The sequence below is a fragment of the Bombina bombina genome, chromosome 4 (genome assembly GCF_027579735.1).
Source record: "Bombina bombina isolate aBomBom1 chromosome 4, aBomBom1.pri, whole genome shotgun sequence".
NCBI classification, from domain to species: Eukaryota; Metazoa; Chordata; class Amphibia; order Anura; family Bombinatoridae; genus Bombina; species Bombina bombina.
Genome location: NC_069502.1, coordinates 709420202 through 709438649, shown reverse-complemented (window position 1 = coordinate 709438649; position 18448 = coordinate 709420202).

Sequence of the window (18448 nt, the reverse complement as noted above, 5' to 3'; positions counted from 1 at the left end):
TTTTGTAATATTTTGTTTTAATACTTTTTATTAGATGGTGTTATTATGAGTGTAACTGTACTTTGTAATGTATTTTTGATGGGTTTTGTGACACTTTTTTCTTTCGTGTAACAGTTAACCAGAGCCCTGAGGACGCCCTAACTCGACGAGCCTTAAAGGGACACTGAACCCCAATTTTTTTTCTTTCGTGATTCAGATAAAGCATGCAATTTTAAGCAACTTTCTAATTTACTCTTACTATCAATTTTTCTTTGTTCTCTTGCTATCTTTATTTGAAAAAGAAGGCATCTTAGCTAAGGAACCCAGGTTGTTTACCAAAAATGGATCGGCTTCTAAACCTACATTCTTGCTTTTCAAATAAAGATACCAAGAGAATGAAGAACATTTGATAATAGGAGTAATATAGAAAGTTGCTTAAAATGGCATGCTCTATCTGAACCACGAAAGATAAAATTTGGGTTCAGTGTCCCTTTAACTAGATATGTGCTCAAGCAATCGCATTTACTTTCAACTTGTAATACGAGCGATAAACCAAATATCGCTTGAGCGCAAACTTTTGCGCTCCACTCATAATCTTGCCCTAAGTGTATAACCCTTTGCTTAGTGCTTTTTTTATTACAGCAATGAAACAGACTGTTTAATATCCCTTTAATAATAAATAAAGGAAGATTCCAAAGTTCACTGTGCAGTCAGTGAACAGCAATCTTTCATAACGGCGTAAAGGAGTTGCACTCTGTATGTTTCCACGATTGTTATGAGTAAGCACCAGCATTTACACCAAAGAACTGCTACTTTGGAGCCAACAAATATAAGGAACACAATGTTCTATCCTGGGAAAGAATCAAAGGTTTCCATGAGAAAACACTAAATATTGTGCTGGAGCAGTGGGTTAATAATGGATTAAGGAATTTTACCCTGTTAATAGTTAAATAGAATACAATCTAATTTACTTTGACATCACTATGTATTAGTGTTAGTATTAAACAAACTTGTGTGCTCTTGGCTTGTTGCCTTTTTTCATATAATATAAGTCTAGATTAGGAACTGATCCAGTGATAGCCCACATAGACTCTGAGCAAAATATTATATTTGTATTAATATATGTGGTCTTGATAGTGTCCAACAAATCCAAGCCACTCACACACACACCACTTACCAGTGATCATATACTGTATACCTGTGCAATACCTGCACAGTATCTCTTGATTTATAACTGACTAACAGTCAGTTACCACAAAAATTATTCTTAGCACCCAGTACACAGAGCATGTGTGGACAATCCTCAGGAGTGCATATGGAATGGAAATAAAATGTTATGGATTTAACAGGAATAAAATGTAAGCAATAACATATAACTTGCATGTACGGTTGTAATGATACACAGAGAAATGTCTCCAAACCGTGTGTGCTTGTAGTGAAAGAATATATTATTTTGAAACATAATATATAATGTCTTTTTAAATTGCACTCCTAATTAGTTGACAACCACACTTAAAAAGGGACACAAAACCTACATTTTTTCTTTCATCATTCAGATAGAGCATGCAATTTTAAGCAACTTTCTAATTTATTCCTATTATCAAATTTCCTTCGTTCTCTTGCTATCTTAATTTAAAAAGTATGAATGTAATGCATAGGAGCGGCCCATTTGTGGTTGAGAACCTGGGTTATGCTTGCTTATTGGTGGCTAAATGTCAGCCACCAATAAGCAAGCGCTACCCATGGTGCTGAATCTAAAATGGGCTGGCTGCTAAGCCTTACATTCCTGCTTTATAAATAAAGATAGCAAGAGAAGGAAGAAAAATTGATAATAGGAGTAAATTAGAAAGTTGCTTAAAATGTCATGCTCTATTTGAATCATGAAAGAAAAAAATGTAGGTTTAGTGTCCCTTTAAATATGTTAACTCCATGCCAAAGTTAGCCATTACTGTTCTAGAATGTGCAGGATGATGCTGTCATCCTCTGCATTACTGCCATCCTTCCTCAGAGGGGTTTGTGAATCATCTGTGAATAAACCCTCCCAAAAATACTAGACATGTGCATGGGCAAAACAATTTAGTTATCCCAAAGATCAGGTTTGGAATTTTTGGTTGATTTGGTTTATCAGAACTTCATTCATTGGCCAAATATTCGGATGCAAAATTTGTTCAAAACAAAGTTAGCTCAATTGCATTATGCCAGTGGGAAGCCCACAAAACATTCCTTTTAGAAGAAAAATTACACTGCTTGAAAATGCCAACAACTGAAAGATTCAGTGCTAAATAGAGCACGAGAACATACAGGAACTAGAACAATAAATTGAAATAAAAAGCATTTGATAATTACAGTAATAATATAAATTATTCATTAGAAATACTAGCTCTTCCCACCACCCTATTGTCCCCCACTTTTAATGTTTCACTTTCTCAAATCCCCCAATGTTAAAGTTCCCAGGTTCCTCTCTTTCTCACACATCTGCTCCATAACAACTAGGTAGGCCTCTGATTAAAGTACAGAAACCTCAAAAATACACCTCCAACTAAGGAGCACAAATGTGTTTAGAATCCCTTGAGCACAGCCCTAAGGATTAGGCCACTGTCATGCAAAAGCAAGATTTTTTTTTCTATTAAATTCTAAGGGGTTACGTCTGAAAAATTGGGACTACAGAGGGTAACCAAATGTTTTAACTTTGAAGCAGCTAGAAAAACTGTAATCTTTGATCAAAGTAAATACTTGGGTCTTGATGTCTCCCCATTTCACACCAACTATTTTTAAGGCCTAGATACCGGCATGATTTGAGGTGTGAAGAGTGACCTCTTCCTCTGAACAATCACTACATAGCCAGCCCCCTACTGGAAGCCAGAACTCCCTAAGCACAATATCCAGTAATATGAATGATGCCTATAACTCTTTCCAGAAAACATCTTCAGTATTCATGTAGACATATTTTAGGTGCTGACAAAAGGTAGAGATCCAAAAAGCTCAAACAAGCCTAAGTAAGGATAGTGCCAAGAGACTACCTGGAAAAAGACAGCCACTTAAACTAGGGTGTGGGATGCTTGGTGTCTATGGGTTTGTAATAAAGTCCTGAAAATTGATATGTCATATTTTTTAATGTAGTGGACACACTTGGGTGTTTGTCTGTTTCCCTAGGACCAACATCTCAAATTCAAAAGACTAAACCAGATAAGTGTAAGAAACTATAAGCTGGGCAGAATCCAGTGTGTGGGTCTTTTAAGACTTGCAGACTTCATTACTCTGACATCAAAGAATACCATCTGAAAGGATTATTGGAGTCTCCAACGGATTTTCATTATAAATTGTAATTATAGGGTTTTCTGTGTTTTATCCTTTTTATTTTTTTTACAATAATTGTTTGCAATTGTGTGTGTCTATTGTTTAATTACCTTTTTTTTTATATACCATCTAATTTCATATATTTCTTTTTCATTTTTTATGCACTGTGAACCTTTTTTTAGATTAAAATATTAAATTTAATCAGATCTGTCTTTGTGCTTTAGTAACTGAATTAATGGGCTTCCGGGAGCTTGGGAATAATGTTACCAAAGTATTATTTTTATATATTTTTCTCTGTAATTTAGGGGAAGCTCAAAAAGACCAGAATAATACATTTTTGGGGTGGTGGCAGAAAATTTTCATGTTTAGGGGAAGTGTAGGCAGGATTTTGGGGAATAATCTGGGTTTGCTCTTATGCCCTGGTATGGATTTGGGATAAGGTAGCTGGAGACCCTGTAAGGTAAGGTTAACAGCTTCATGCCCACACTCTCTGTGTTGTTGCACGCTTTGCAAGTAGCTCTGTCTGCGGCAAGCTGGTAGCAGAAGTGGATATTTGGGAACATTGATTTTTTTGGGTGGTGAAAGACAGATTTGGGGGTTAATGTGGTTGACACGTAGGCCCTGGTAAGGAATTGGAATTTTGTAGCTAGAAACCCTGTGCTGTTAATCCCTTCTGGCCTGCACTCTCCCCACTATCACATCTGGATAAATAGTCCTGTGTGTTGCAAATAGGAGGCAGAGGGCTGGTGGTTAGCCTTGCCTGTAGTAAAGCAAGCATCACAGGCGGGTTTAATTACCATGTGTTGTACACTAGTTATAACGTATAGAGGTTAGTGCAGGGCAAGGGGGGCACTCTGCCCAGGGACCCATGCTTTGTGGGGCCCGCTCTTTCAAGGATTAGGGGTATGAGAAGGTGCATGTATAGTGTATTTTTTTAATGAAGAAGTGTTTACGGTATCAGGAGGTGTAATACTGTTATTCTTCATATAGTTAACACTGAATATTGAGACAGGGGTGGGCCATACAGGGGGGCAGGGCATACAGGGTGAGGGGTATATGAGCACTGGGCTGCGGGGCCACAACCATCACAGAACAGGAAGGGCAGAGCAGGATAGGTAGCAGTAGGCAGTAGAATTACTGAACTAGGGTAGGCCTCTCAGTACATAAACCTCAAAAACACAAGGGGAGGAGGTCCAAAATGTGTTTAGAGTCCCTTGGTCAGCAGTTCCCAGACAATTTAGCATTGATGGATGATGACTACCACAGAGCAGGAGTGGCAGCAGCAGAGTTACTAAACTAGGACCCCAAAAATACACCTCCAAGGGAGGAGGGCAAACAAGTGCTTAGAGATCCTGGGAGACAGAGGCCAACAGCTTTCTACAATTTATGACTTTAACTGATGACATCACAATCTGGGCTACATCTATGCACTCTGCTGAATACCATTGAAAGTATTTTAAATCGGATTAGTGAGTATTTTGTAACTAGTGAAGTCTGTTATGCAGCCAAGATTGTGATGTCATCAGTGGGAGGAGCTTGGCAGCCATTTAAAAGTGCCAGAAACAATACTCATTAAAAAAAAAAAAACATTTTTACTGTTACCGCTGCATGATACTAAAAGGGTTCAGGAGGATATTTTCAGCTTAATCTAAAGTAAGACTTTAAGATACTTAAAGGGACATGAAACCCAATTTTTTTCTTTCATGATTTAGAAAGAGCATGTCATTTTAAACAACTTTCTAATTTACTTCTATTATCTAATTTGTTTCATTCTCTTGATATGACTTGCTGAAAAGCATATCTAGATATGCTCAGTAGCTGCTGATTGGTTGCTGCACATAGAGGCCTTGTGTGATTGGTTCACACATGTGCATTGCTATTTCTTCAACAAAGGATATCTAAAGAATTGAGAAAATTAGATAATAGAAGTAAATTGAAAAGTTGTTTAAAATTGCATGCCCTATCTGAATCATGAAAGACTTTGACTAGACTGTCCCTTTAAGGTGTAGACTGTCCCTTTAAACTACAAAGCAATGCAAGAAAAAAATCTTATTCTGCACACAAAGGGGCTTTTTCCAACAAAAAAACAGCACACACATCTATCAGAGGCACATACCAGCGCTCTGTTCAGAAGCAGAAGTGAAAGTTATTAAAGATGGCTGATGTTTAATTAGACTACCCCCTCCCTATGCTACATTAAAAAGTGGATTGTACAAGCCTGTTTGGCCTTTATTGCTTGACTTGCTGGCCCTCACATCAATTATTTAGTATTGCTTTGTCAGGATTTGGACAGGGGGAAGTTGTACAAATGAATAGTCAGACCCCCTATCACTGCAATGGAAGTGGAGGGCCCTCTAGTGGGGCTGTAACAAAATTAAGGGATAACTGAGTTGAAGTCTGGAGGGTACTAGGTGCTACAGTGTTGCAAATGTGGGGGCAGGTGTTTCTGCTTAACTTTATAGGTCCTGGCTGCAGTGGATCCAGCCCTCTTTTGTTCCTGGTTCCAGACTTCAAAGGAGTTTTTCTTCTTCTCTGTCGAGATGGAGCGTTCCAAGAGGAAATCAGTGCCACCAATGCGGTACAGGGAGGTCGTAGCAGGAGGTTCCTGGCATGTGGGGGACTGCAAGAGAAAAGCGGTGGATCAGCCTCTGAGGTGGCGGTACCCCCTTCCCCTGCGGCTAGGCCCCAGGCAGCACCCATGCTAAAAAATAGGCCCCCTGTAAGGAGGGGATTGGGCCTAGGGGCTCGTCAGCAGGCCCTAGGTCCCAGTCCTACTGCTGCTGGTCACTCATCAACCACTTTTCATGTCCCAACTGTTGTAGGGGTCCCCCAGTTACCACACACCCACCCCTTCCAAATTCGGAATCCCTAGGGGCCTCTCATGATGTGTCCCCTTCACATACAGGCGTGAATGCTAGGGAGAACAGGGCCGCAAACGAGCGCAGCTGCTGCAAGTGATACTTTGTTGCAGCAGCTGCAGGCTCTACCCCCTGCGCCTTGTCATCTGTTCTGGCGCTAGGGCAAGCACTCATGGGGACCTTGTCCCCTGGGGTCATGGGCGCTGAGGGTAGCGTGCAGTGATGGGGGGCGGGGCGGGAGCTTGACGTGGGCTTCAGTTCCACAGGGGCTTGTGTTGGGGTCTTAGCCCTGCCCTTCTGGTGCTGTGTCGTGCGCTTCCTCCCCGTATGAATCATCAAGCGGGGAGGAGCCGTGGGCACAGTCGCGTCCGGAAGAGAGGAAAGAACGGAAGTAAGATCTGCGCACGGAGCCAGCAGCAGTAAGTTTGGGAGGTTCCGTGCGGATGATCAGACTCCTGACAGGGGGGTTCAGGATGGGAGCACAAGTGTGGCGCAAGGGAGGAAGGCTTGTAGGAAAACCCAAAGGGGGGAGACAATATGTTAATATAAGGAGGAGGAAGAGCCAGGCAGTGTTGCGGGAATCCACAGGAGGATAACTGTGGACAGGCAGGAATGCAGGGACACTGAGTTTTTGGATGTAGCTGGTACAGTGGCTGGGGTTGCTGAACACAGGGGATCCTCAGCGAGCTATATGGCACAGGGTGTTATTCATGAGGCTAATAGAGGAGGCATGTGTGGGCCACAGGGCCCAGACATACTGTATGAGTGAAGAGGGTGATCAGGCAGGCAGTTGCGGCTGCTCTGGAAGTTTTGTGTGCAAGGGGATCAGGACAGGATTGTGGGGAACCCCTCAGGGGTCCTATCATTCGTGCAGAATACTCCGCAAAAATCTTTTGTTTTCACAGGGTACTTCCATGGATCCCACTGCTACAGCTATGGCATCATCAACAGGTCAGGATGTGGGGGCTCCTGCATCTTCAGTCCCATCCGCAACATCTGCCACGTTGTACCATCAGGCTGCAGGAGCTGCGCCACCATTGGCACCCAGTAGTGAGTACCTATTGCACACTTCTGCACACGTAGATGTAGATACATCTTCCAGTGGGTCGGCCTTCAGAAAGTGAGGGTGATTTAGGCTTAGTTGGGAAGGGGCAGAAGGAGAAGTTTAAGATGATTAAGAAGTTAGTGGCGGCGCAGGTAAAGAACGCCCCAGCGGTAGCTAGCCAGGTGGTCCCCGTGGCGCAGGCTTCTAGCGTAGAACATTCTGGTGTTGGGGCGTTTGCTGTATCAAGGAAGGTAGCATCACATGGAGATACGTACCCATGTTTGGTGCATTCCTTGTACGGGCATTGAAATCAAAGTTGGTGAAAAAGATTCAGGATGGGCATTATGTCAACATCTTTGAACTTTCACCGGAGGCGTGCATGGCCAGAGAGTGGGGCGGCGGATGGCACTGGCCTAAGAAAGTGCAGCGGCCAGAGACTTATGAGGAATGGCAAAGGTGCTTTAGAGTACTAGCAACGTGTTATGTGGACAAATGGCAGTCCCAGGGGCACAATTTATTTAAAGGGGACAGTCTAGTATAAATTAAACTTTCATTATTCAGATAGGACTTTTAATTTTAATCAACTTTCCAATTTACTTTTATCATCAAATTTGCTTTTTTCTCTTGGTATTCTTAGTTTAAACTAAACATAGGTAGGCTCATGTGCTAATTTCTAAGCCTTTGAGGGCTGCCCCTTATCACATGCTTTTTAAATCTCTTTTCAACACAAAGAGACAGAAAGTACACGTGGGCCATAATAGATACACTGTGGTTCAGGCACAGGAGGTTATTTAAGATCTAGCCCAACACAATGCTAAATTTAAGACAATAGATAATAAACAGTCACAGTCATGTGATCAGGGCTGGAATAAGGTTTCCTAGATACAAGGTAATCACAGAGGTAAAAAGTATATTAATATAACTGTGTTGTTATGCAAAACCGGGGAATGGGGTAATAAAGGGATTATCTATCTTTTAAAACAATAACAATTCTATGGTAGACTGTCCCTTTAAGTACGCAGGATACCATTAATGATATCCACAACCTCTGGAAATTCCAGGACAAGCAATGCGACAGAGGTGCAAACTGCTACCTTTCGGCACATTTGCAAAATGCAGTAGTGGGCCTCATCCCAAGAACGGATTGTAGTAAGCGAAAGGAGTCCTGGCACAGAGGAGGTCAGTCGCTAAAAGGGGCCCCTGGAAGCATAGGCCCTCATCTCCACTAAATTCGGCCGCCCAAGGGGACCAAGGGGCTGGTGAACCTACCCTGACCCGGGAGGAGGCCGCATCTGCGCGGGGCGGGGTTGGTTGAGGCATTTTAGAATCACTGTTGAGTGGGTTCCTCGGTCACTGCAACTGTAACCCTTAATCGTGCATATGAATTTCCCAGAGGTAGTCAGCGGAAATATTCGGGAAAGGAAAGTGGCATTGGGCAGGGTGGCTGGCCCATTTTGGGTGCATCCTCTGCCTGATCTGGTGGTGTCCCCGTTGGGGGTGGTCCCCGAAGAAGGACATGGGCAAGTTTAGGCCTTATACACCATCTAATCCTTTCGAAAGGGGGCGTCAGTGAATGACGCCATCGACCTGGAATCGAGCTTGGTACATTACCAGTCCTTTGACGATGCGTTTGGTGATCGTCAGGGGCAAGGGTAAGGGGGGGCCTTCTGATGGCGAAGCTGGACTTAGAGTCTGCGTTTCGCCTGTTGCCCCTGCACCCATCTGCTTTCAGGCAAATGGGCATGAAATTAGATGGAGCGTTTTACGTAGACAAAATGTCATCCCCATGGGGTGCGCGCTATCATGCACGCTTTTTGAAAGTTTCAGCTCCTTTTTGCACTCGGTAATACACAAGGCATCCGGGGGTGGGGCCGTGGCCCACTACCTCAATGACTTTCTGCTGGTGGGGGAGGCCGATTCTGACAAGTGGCGCTCGTATGATTGCGATTATGCAGGATATGATGGAGAGATTCGGGGTTCCTTTGGCGAATGAGAAAACGCAAGGCCCCTGTACCTGTCTGAATTTCCTGGCGATCGAAATCGATACTCAGGGCGGCTGTTTGCAGGCTTCCCAAGGACAAGGTTGACCACTTGCTGCAAGTGGTTTTGTCTGTGATTGGCGCGGACTCTATTTCCATCAAGGAATTACAGTCCATGCTGGGGGTTGCTGAAGTTCGCGGGACGGGCGATACCAATGGGTAGAATCTTTAACAGGCGGTTGGAAAGCCAACTTCAGGGGCCTAGACAGTATAGAGCTAGGATTAAGGTTTCCGCTGAGATGAAGGACCTAAAAAGTTTGGGAGGAATTTCTAAAGAAATTAAATGGCGTCTGCATATGGAGGGGGGGACCCTATTTCAAACCAAACGCTGCACCTCTTTACGGACGCAGCGGGGGTTCGGGTACGGTTTTTATCTAGATGGCAAATGGGAGCGCGGCTCCTGGCCTGCAGACTGGGTTGCGTCGAGCTTAATCAAGAACTTAACTTTATTGGAGCTCTTTCCAATCATAGTGGCAATCGAGCTGTGGGGACATAGATTGGCTAATCGGTCTGTAATTTCTTTGGTGCGACAAAATGAGTGTGGTGTATGACATAAACCATCTGTCGGCATCGTCCCCAAGGGAGGTCACGTACTTGAGGCACTTAGTATTGCGCTGCTTACAGTTAAACATTAGCTTCATGGCTCGGCACTTGCCGGGGGTCAAAAATGTAGTGGCAGACACTTTGTCCAGGTTTAACTGGGAACAGTTTAGAAAGGCGGCGCAGGGGGTGGAGCAATCAGAAGTAACTTGCCCCCCTTCCTTTGACAGATGGCGGGGGCTGGGAAAGCGTTATCCCCTAGTGAGGGCTTCTTTGGCACCTAAAGATATGGAGAAACTATAAAACTCACTGGAAGACTTGGGTCAACTTTGCCAGCCGGCAAGGGTTCCAGGTCAGTCAGCTACCCAGGTACATGTGCTTGATTGGTTGGCTTGTTTGCATAGCCAGGGGGTGTCTAGATTAGTGGCTCAGGTAGGCTTTCAGCCATTGCATTCTTTAACAAGACGTTTGGGATAGCGGATCACTCGGGCACGTTCTTGGTGAGGCAAGTCCTGAAAGGGTGGGGGCGGCTGTCCCCATGCAACCAGGACCATAGGCAGTCATTACTACGCTAAGATTGTGTGAGCTAGTAGGGACACTGCAGCCAGTGTGCTCATCACGATACAAGGCCTTTCTCTTTCGGGCGTCTTTCTCGTTTGCCCTGGCAGGGGCATTAAGAGTGGGGGAACTGGTGTCCCCATCCAGGATAGGTGGGGAAGGATTTATAAAATGGGAGCATGTGCGGCCCACGGAAAATGGCTTGTTATTGCTCGTTCCTAGGTCTAAAACAGACCCAGAGTGTAAGGGGGCATGGCTCCCACTGCACAGGCACGAATTTCCGGAATGCTGCCCGTAAGGGGTTTCGAGGAGTTTTGCTGTGTGCATCCACTGAGTTCCCCTCAGTTATTCGTACACAAGGATGGCTCGTCCCTGTCGGTTTTTCAATTTAAAAAGGTGCTAGCTAGAGCGGTGTCTGCTGCGGGCCTTGACCCTGCATAAATTGGGTCCCACTCATGTAGGATTGGGGCGGTGATGAGCTCGGCTGGCGGATGGGTCCTCTGAGGCAGATATCAAGAGACTAGGGTGGTGGAAATCAAGTAGATTTAATGTTGTATATTCGGCCATTGGGGGAACCCGTTTCATTTGGGTTATGCCCAATCCTAGGGGGGTTGCAGGGCTCATTCGGGTTCGGCTTAAAGGGTGGTTGAAATGCTGCTTACATGGGTTTGCGTTTTTGGGCTCTATCATGTTATTGCAGGCAAGAGTTTGGCAATGATTTGAGTGTGGATAGTGGGGCACTCATTCGTGCATTGGGCGTCCATCCGGGCTCTGCGACTGCCAGGCGGTCAGCAGTTGGGATTCCCTCCCCCATCCAGAGCCAACATTCGGTGGCTGGACGTAGGGGTTGAACCTGGGACAAGTTGCCTACCCTTCTTCAAGATGCGCATAGGAGGTGGGGGCAACCTCAAATTATTGTATTGCATCTAGGGCGGGAATGATATGGGGTCTGTCTCAGTTTTGGATTTAATTAGAATGGCTTCTGACATACTGTACGTTGGATGTGCGCCATGGCTCAAGGATGTAAGGATTGGGTGGTCCAGCATAGTTGGACGACTGCGTTGGAGGTACATTTTTACTCAGAGGGCAGCGTACAATGTGAGAAAAAAACCTGAACAGGGAGATGGGAAGAACGGTCACGGCGTTAGGCGGTTTTGCCATAAGGCATGATACTCTGACAGTGCACAACAAGGCCCTTTATTGCCCTGATGGGATTAGACATTTTCCTTGGGGACATTCGTAGAGCTCTTATTTCTGTGGTATATAAAAAAAAAAGAGTGTAAATTTGGAAGTTGGACTTTTATTAAATTGTTACGGGTCGTTTTGTGTTATTTTTATATTATGTGTCAGCAAGAGGCAGCTGACTCTTGTGGCGGTTGGTCAGGGGCCCAGAGAGCGGGCAGGGAGAGAGAAGAGTGATGCCTAGGATGGGGAGGTGACCCCGCTAGGTGGTGACCTAGGGGTTAATCCCCCCTACGAATCGTAGGCCAAACAACTCTAATAGCTTACAGCTCTCTCTCCTCTGCCAATTGGGCGTGCGCAATCCGTGCACGCTGCAAACACAGTGTAGGATAGGACCCTGGCCATCTGTCAGTAGGGGTTAGAATAGATAGTTCACTGCTGCCATCAATTTTTTGTTAAGAACTTTATACAGTTCTTTGTGTTATTATGAGTAAGTTGCCTAAATTGCATATTTAAATAGCCTAATCTAAGAGGTTTATTTATAATAAACGTGGACAGTGACCGGTTCTTTAGCCCAAAACCTGTTGTTGTGTGTTTATTGGTTTATCATTCTAGGGTACATAAGACGAAAAGGAAGTTTTATCTCTTATGAATTAAGCTCATTTATCAAACAATCTCAACTCATTTCCCCCTTTTCCTGTGTTCTCTCTGCCCCTTTTTTTTGGCACCGAAAGTGCTGAACGAAAAAAAAAAAATGTGACTAATTAATTAACAGTAAAAATGTTGTTACACTGCCTTTTCGGTCCCCGATCCCATTTGTCTCCTTGTTATGTGGACGAATGGGCCAAAATTTGGGGTTAATACCTATTTGTCCGAAGATGAATTGCGCATGTCTAAAAAAAACACACAAACTTCTGGTGTCTCAAAAGGAAAACACAAAATTACAATCCCTGTGATCAGTGAAAGTGAGAAAAAAATGTGTTATATAAATTGGTAAAGTGTATTTTAGGTTATCTATGTGTAAAAAAAATAAAATAGAAAATTATAAAAAAAGTAAAAAAAAAAAAAGGAATTAAATTGTTAAAGAAATTCTTAAATTCCTATGTATAAAAATGATCAATAGTGATTAATAAAAAGAGGGAAAGAAAAAAAAAAGAAGTCTTTGAGTGTTAAACACAGATGAAGCAAATGTTCCAGATGATGAGTTTCACAGCCAGCTAAAGTGAACATAATTTAATTTTAATATATACGTTAAATAAATCTCAATATCTTTCCCTCTCTTATTTTTCTAAAAATATATCTTTTATAAAATCAACGAATTTTTGCTGATTGATGTTGTTTCCTAAATTAACTTATTTTGAATAACATTTTTGAAACTTAAGATTAATTATCTTTAAAAATTATGTTTTTTTTAAAAAGCAATAAAGAACATTTAAAATGAAGCACTATGGAACCCGCCACCTTAAAGGACCACTCGAGTGCAGTATAATTGCATAATTAATTAATAAAATTAAATTAAATAAGTGTATTATAAAAAGACAATGCAATAACACCTACTCCAAATTTCAGTAGATTTTCTTTCTGTCAAATGATTTTTTTCCCTATTTTCCTGTCCCCTATATCATGTGACAGATGTCAGCTAATCACAGACTAGTATACCATACTGTATACCCTGTGAGCTTGTGCACATGCTCAGTAGGATCTTTTTCCCCAGAAAGTGTGAATATAAAAAACACTGTGCAAAAATCGATAATGGAAGAAAAATGGAAAGTGTCTTAAAACTGGCATGTTCTTTCTCCTGTTAAGTGTCGATCAGTTCACGGGTCATCATTACTTCTGCGGATATTACTCCTCCCCAATCAGGAAGTGCAAGAGGATTCCACCCAGCAGAGCTGCCACATAGCTCCTCCCCTCTACGTCACTCACCAGTCATTCTCTTGCACCCCAACGACTAGATAGGATGTGTGAGAGGACTATGGTGATTATACTTAGTTTTTTACCTTCTAATCAAAAGTTTGTTATTTTATAATAGCACCCGGAGTGTGTTATTCCTTCTCTGGTAGAATTTGAAGAAGAATCTACCAGAGTTTTTACTATGATCTTTAGCCGGAGTATTTAAGATCATATTGCTGTTTCTCGGCCATCTGAGGAGAGGTAAAACTTCAGATCAGGGGACAGCGGGCCAGATTAATCTGCAAAGAGTATGTAGCAGCTTTTTATTTCTGACAATGGAATTGATGAGAAAATCCTGCCATACCGATATAATGTCATGTATGTATATTTTACACTTCAGTATTCTGGGGAATGGTACTTCACTGGAATTACCACTGGTGTACATAAGACTTAGCCTAATTTTGCTGGGACTAGCAACAGGCTTTTTAATAACTCTTAATATTATGTTACAACGTTTTTGCTGGAATGTAAAATCGTTTTCATTTTCTGAGGTACTGGGTGAATAAATGTTTGGGCACTATTTTTCCACCTGGCAGTTGCTTGCATCTAATTTCTGACAGTTTACTGATCTCTCTCACTGTTGTGGGTGAGGGGGAGGGGCCTTTTTTTGGCGCTTTTGCTACGCATCAAAAAATTCCGTCAGAAGCTCATTGTATTTCCTGCATGATCCGGTTCATCTCTACAGAACTCAGGGGTCTTCAAAACTTGTTTTGAGGAGGTAATCATTCACAGCAGAGCTGTGAGATTGTAGTTGACTGTGATAAAAAAACGTTTATTCTGTAACTTTTTTTCTGCTATCAGGGTTAGTTATCCTTTGCTAATGGAACAAACCTTTGCTAAAATTGTGTTTTTTACAAAGATTGATGCTATAACCTTTTCAGTTTATTAATTTTCACTACTGTATAAATCTTTCTGTGCTTCTTATAGGCCACAGTACGTTTTCATAGTATTTTACTTGAAAAGTTATTTCCAAGATGCAAGTTATTTGCTAGTGTGTTAAACATGTCTGATTCAGAGGAAGATAGCTGTGCTATTTGTGCTAATGCCAAAGTGAGAGCCCAATAGAAATTTATGTACTAAACTGTATTGATGCTACTTTAAATAAAAGTCAATCTGTACAAATTGAACACATTTCACCAAACAGCGAGGGGAGAGTTATGCCGACTACTCGTCTCACGTGTGTCAGTACCTGCATCTCCCGCTCGGGAGGTGTGCGATATTGTGACGCCCAGTACATCTGGGCGGCCATTACCAAATAACATTACAAGATATGGCTACTGTTATGACCTGAAGTTTTGGCTAAATTACCAGAACTAGAGGCAAGCGTGATCACTCTGGGGTGAGAACATAGTGCGCTGATAATGCTAAGGGCCATGTCAGATACGGCGTCACAAACTTGCAGAACATGAGGACGGAGAGCTTCATTCTGCGGCTGACGGTTCTGATCCAAACAGATTGGATTCAGATATTTCAAATTTTAAATTTAAGCTGGAAAACCTCGTGTATTACTAGGGGAGGTGTTAGCCGCTCTGAATGATTGTAACACGAGTCGCAATACCAGAGAAATGTGTAGGTTGGATAAATATTTTGCCGGTACCAACGAGTACTGACGTTTTTCCTATACCTAAGAGACTAACTGAAATTATTACTAAGGAGTGGGATAGACCCGGGTGTGCCGTTCTCACCCACCCCCTCCGATATTTAGAAAGATGTTTCCAATAGACACCAACCACACGGGACTTATGGCAAACGGGTCCCTAAGGTGGAGGGAGCAGTTTCTACTTTAGCTATGCGTACCACTATCCCGGTGGAGGATAGCTGTGCCTTTTCAGATCCAATGATAAAAAGTTAGAGGGTTACCTTAAGAAAATGTTTGTTCAACAAGGTTTTTTAATATTGCAACCCTTGCATGCATTGCGCCGGTCACGGCTGCGGCGGCATTCTGTGGTTTGAGTCTCTGGAAGAGACATTAGTTCAGCTACTCTGATGAGATTACGGACAAGCTTAGAGTCCTTAAGCTAGCTAATTCATTCATTTCGGAGGCCGTAGTACATTTAACTAAACTTACGGCTAAGAATTCCGATTCGCCATTCAGGCGCGACAGAGCACTGTGGCTAAAAATCCTGGTCAGCCTGATGTTACCTTCTAGTCTAAATACTTAATATACCTTTCAAAGGGCCGACCTTATTTGGGCGCCGGTTTGAAAGAAATTATCGCTGACATTACAGGCAGGTAAAGGCCATGCCCTGCCTCAAGACAGAGCCAAACCTAAGGCTAGACAGTCTAATTTTCGTTCCTATTCGGAATTTCAAATGCAGGAGCAGCATCAACTTCCTCTGCTCCAAAACAGGAAGGATCTGTTGCTCGCTACAGACAAGGCTGCGAGACCTAACCAGTCTTGGAACAAGGGCAAGCAGCCAGGAAACCTGCTGCTGCCCCTTAAAACAGCATGAATTGAGGGCCCCCGATCCGGGATCGGATCTAGTGGGGGGGCAGACTTCTCTCTTCGCCCAGGCTTGGGCAAGAGATGTCCAGGATCCCTGGGCGCTAGAGATAATATCTCAGGGATACCTTCTGACTTTAAAAATACTCTTCCTCCAAGAGAGAGATTTCATACTGTCCAAGGTTGTCAACAAACCAAACAAAGAAAGAGGCGTTTCCTACGCTGCGTACAAGAGCTTTTGTTAATGGAGGTAATACATCCAGTTCCACCGGTCGGAACAGGGACATGGGTTTTACTCAAATCTGTTGTGGTTCCCAAAAAAGAGGGAACTTTCAGACCATCCTGGATTTAAAGATCCTAAACAAATTCCTAAGAGTTCCATCGTTCAAATGGAGACTATTCGGACAATTTTACCCATGATCCAAAAGGGTCAGTACATGACCACAGTGGATTAAAAGGATGCTTACCTTCACATACCGATTCACAAGATCATTTACCGGTACCTAAGGTTTGCCTTCCTTGACAGGCATACCAGTTTGTAGCTCTTCCATTCGGATTGGCTACAGCTCCAAGAATCTTCACAAAGGTTCTGGGTGCTCTTCTGGCTGGTACTAAGGACCGCGAGGAATCTCGGTAGCTCCGTACCTAGACGACATTCTGATACAAGCTTCAAGCTTTCAAACTGCCCAAGTCTCATACAGAGTTAGTACTGGCATTTCTAAGGTCGCATGGATGGAAGGTGAACGAAAAGAAAAGTTCTCTCTTTCCACTCACATGAGTTCCCTTCCTGGGGACTCTTATAGATTCTGTAGAAATTAAGATTTACCTGACAGAAGACAGGTTAACAAGACTTCAAAGTGCTTGCCGCGCCCTTCATTCCATTCAACACCCGTCCGTGGCTCAATGCATGGAGGTAATCGGCTTAATGGTAGCGGCAATGGACATAGTACCCTTTGCACGCTTACACCTCAGACCACTGCAATTGTGCATGCTAAGTCAGTGGAATGGGGATTAACTCAGACTTGTCCCCTTCTCTGAATCTGGATCAAGAGACAGAAATTCTCTTCTATGGTGGCTTTCTCGGCCACATCTGTCCAAGGGGATGCCATTCAGCAGGCCAGACTGGACCAATTGTAACAACAGATGCCAGCCTTCTAGGTTGGCGGTTGCCGTCTGGAATTCTCTGAAGGCTCAGGGACAATGGAGTCAGGAGGAGAGTCTCCTACCAATAAACATTCTGGAATTGAGAGCAGTTCTCAATGCCCTCCTGGCTTGGCCCCAGTTGACAACTCGGGGGTTCATCAGGTTTCAGTCGGACAACATCACGACTGTAGCTTATATCAACCATCAGGGAGGGACAAGAAGCTCCCTAGCAATGATGGAAGTATCGAAGATAATTCGCTGGGCAGAGTCTCACTCTTGCCACCTGTCTGACGACTTAAGAAATCCGCCTCCCAGTTCTCCACTCCCGGGATGTGGAGAACTGGGAGGCGGATTTCTTAAGTCGTCAGACTTTTCATCCGGGGGAGTGGGAACTTCATCCGGAGGTCTTTGCCCAAATACTTCGACGTTGGGGCAAACCAGAGATAGATCTCATGGCGTCTCGACAGAACGCCAAGCTTCCTCGTTACGGGTCCAGATCCAGGGATCCAGGAGCAGTCCTGAAGATGCCTTGACAGCACCTTGGACCTTCAGGATGCTTATGTGTTTCCACCCTTCCCGATGCTTCCTCGATTTGATTGCCAGAATCAAGCAGGAGGAGAGAGCATCAGTTATTCAAATAGCACCCTGCATGGCCACGCAGGACTTGGTATGCAGGCCTGGTGGACATGTCATCCTGTCCACCTTGGTCTCTACCCTCTGAAACAGGACCTTCTGATACAGGGTCCTTTCAAACATCAAAATCTAACTTCTCTGAAGCTGACTGCTTGGAAATTGAACGCTTGATTTTATCAAAACGTGGTTTTTCTGAGTCAGTTATTGATACCTTTAATACAGGCTAGGAAGCCTGTTACCAGAAAGATTTACCATAAGATATGGCGTAAATACCTATATTGGTGCGAATCCAAAGGTTACTCTTGGAGTAAGGTTAGGATTCCTAGGATATTGTCTTTTCTACAAGAAGGTTTAGAAAAGGGTTTATCTGCTAGTTCATTAAAGGGACAGATCTCAGCTCTGTCCATTCTGTTGCACAAACGTCTGTCAGAAGTTCCAGACGTTCAGGCTTTTTGTCAGGCTTTGGCCAGGATTAAGCCTGTGTTTAAAACTGTTGCTCCGCCATGGAGTTTTAAACCTTGTTCTTAACGTTTTACAGGGCGTTCCGTTTGAACCCCTTCATTCCATTGATGTAAAGTTGTTATCTTGGAAAGTTCTATTTTTAATGGCTATTTCCTCGGCTCGAAGAGTCTCTGAGTTATCAGCCTTACATTGTGATTCTCCTTATTTGATTTTTCATTCGGATAAAGGTAGTTCTGCGTACTAAACCTGGGTTCTTACCTAAGGTAGTCACTAACAGGAATATCAATCAAGAGATTGTTGTTCCTTCCTTGTGTCC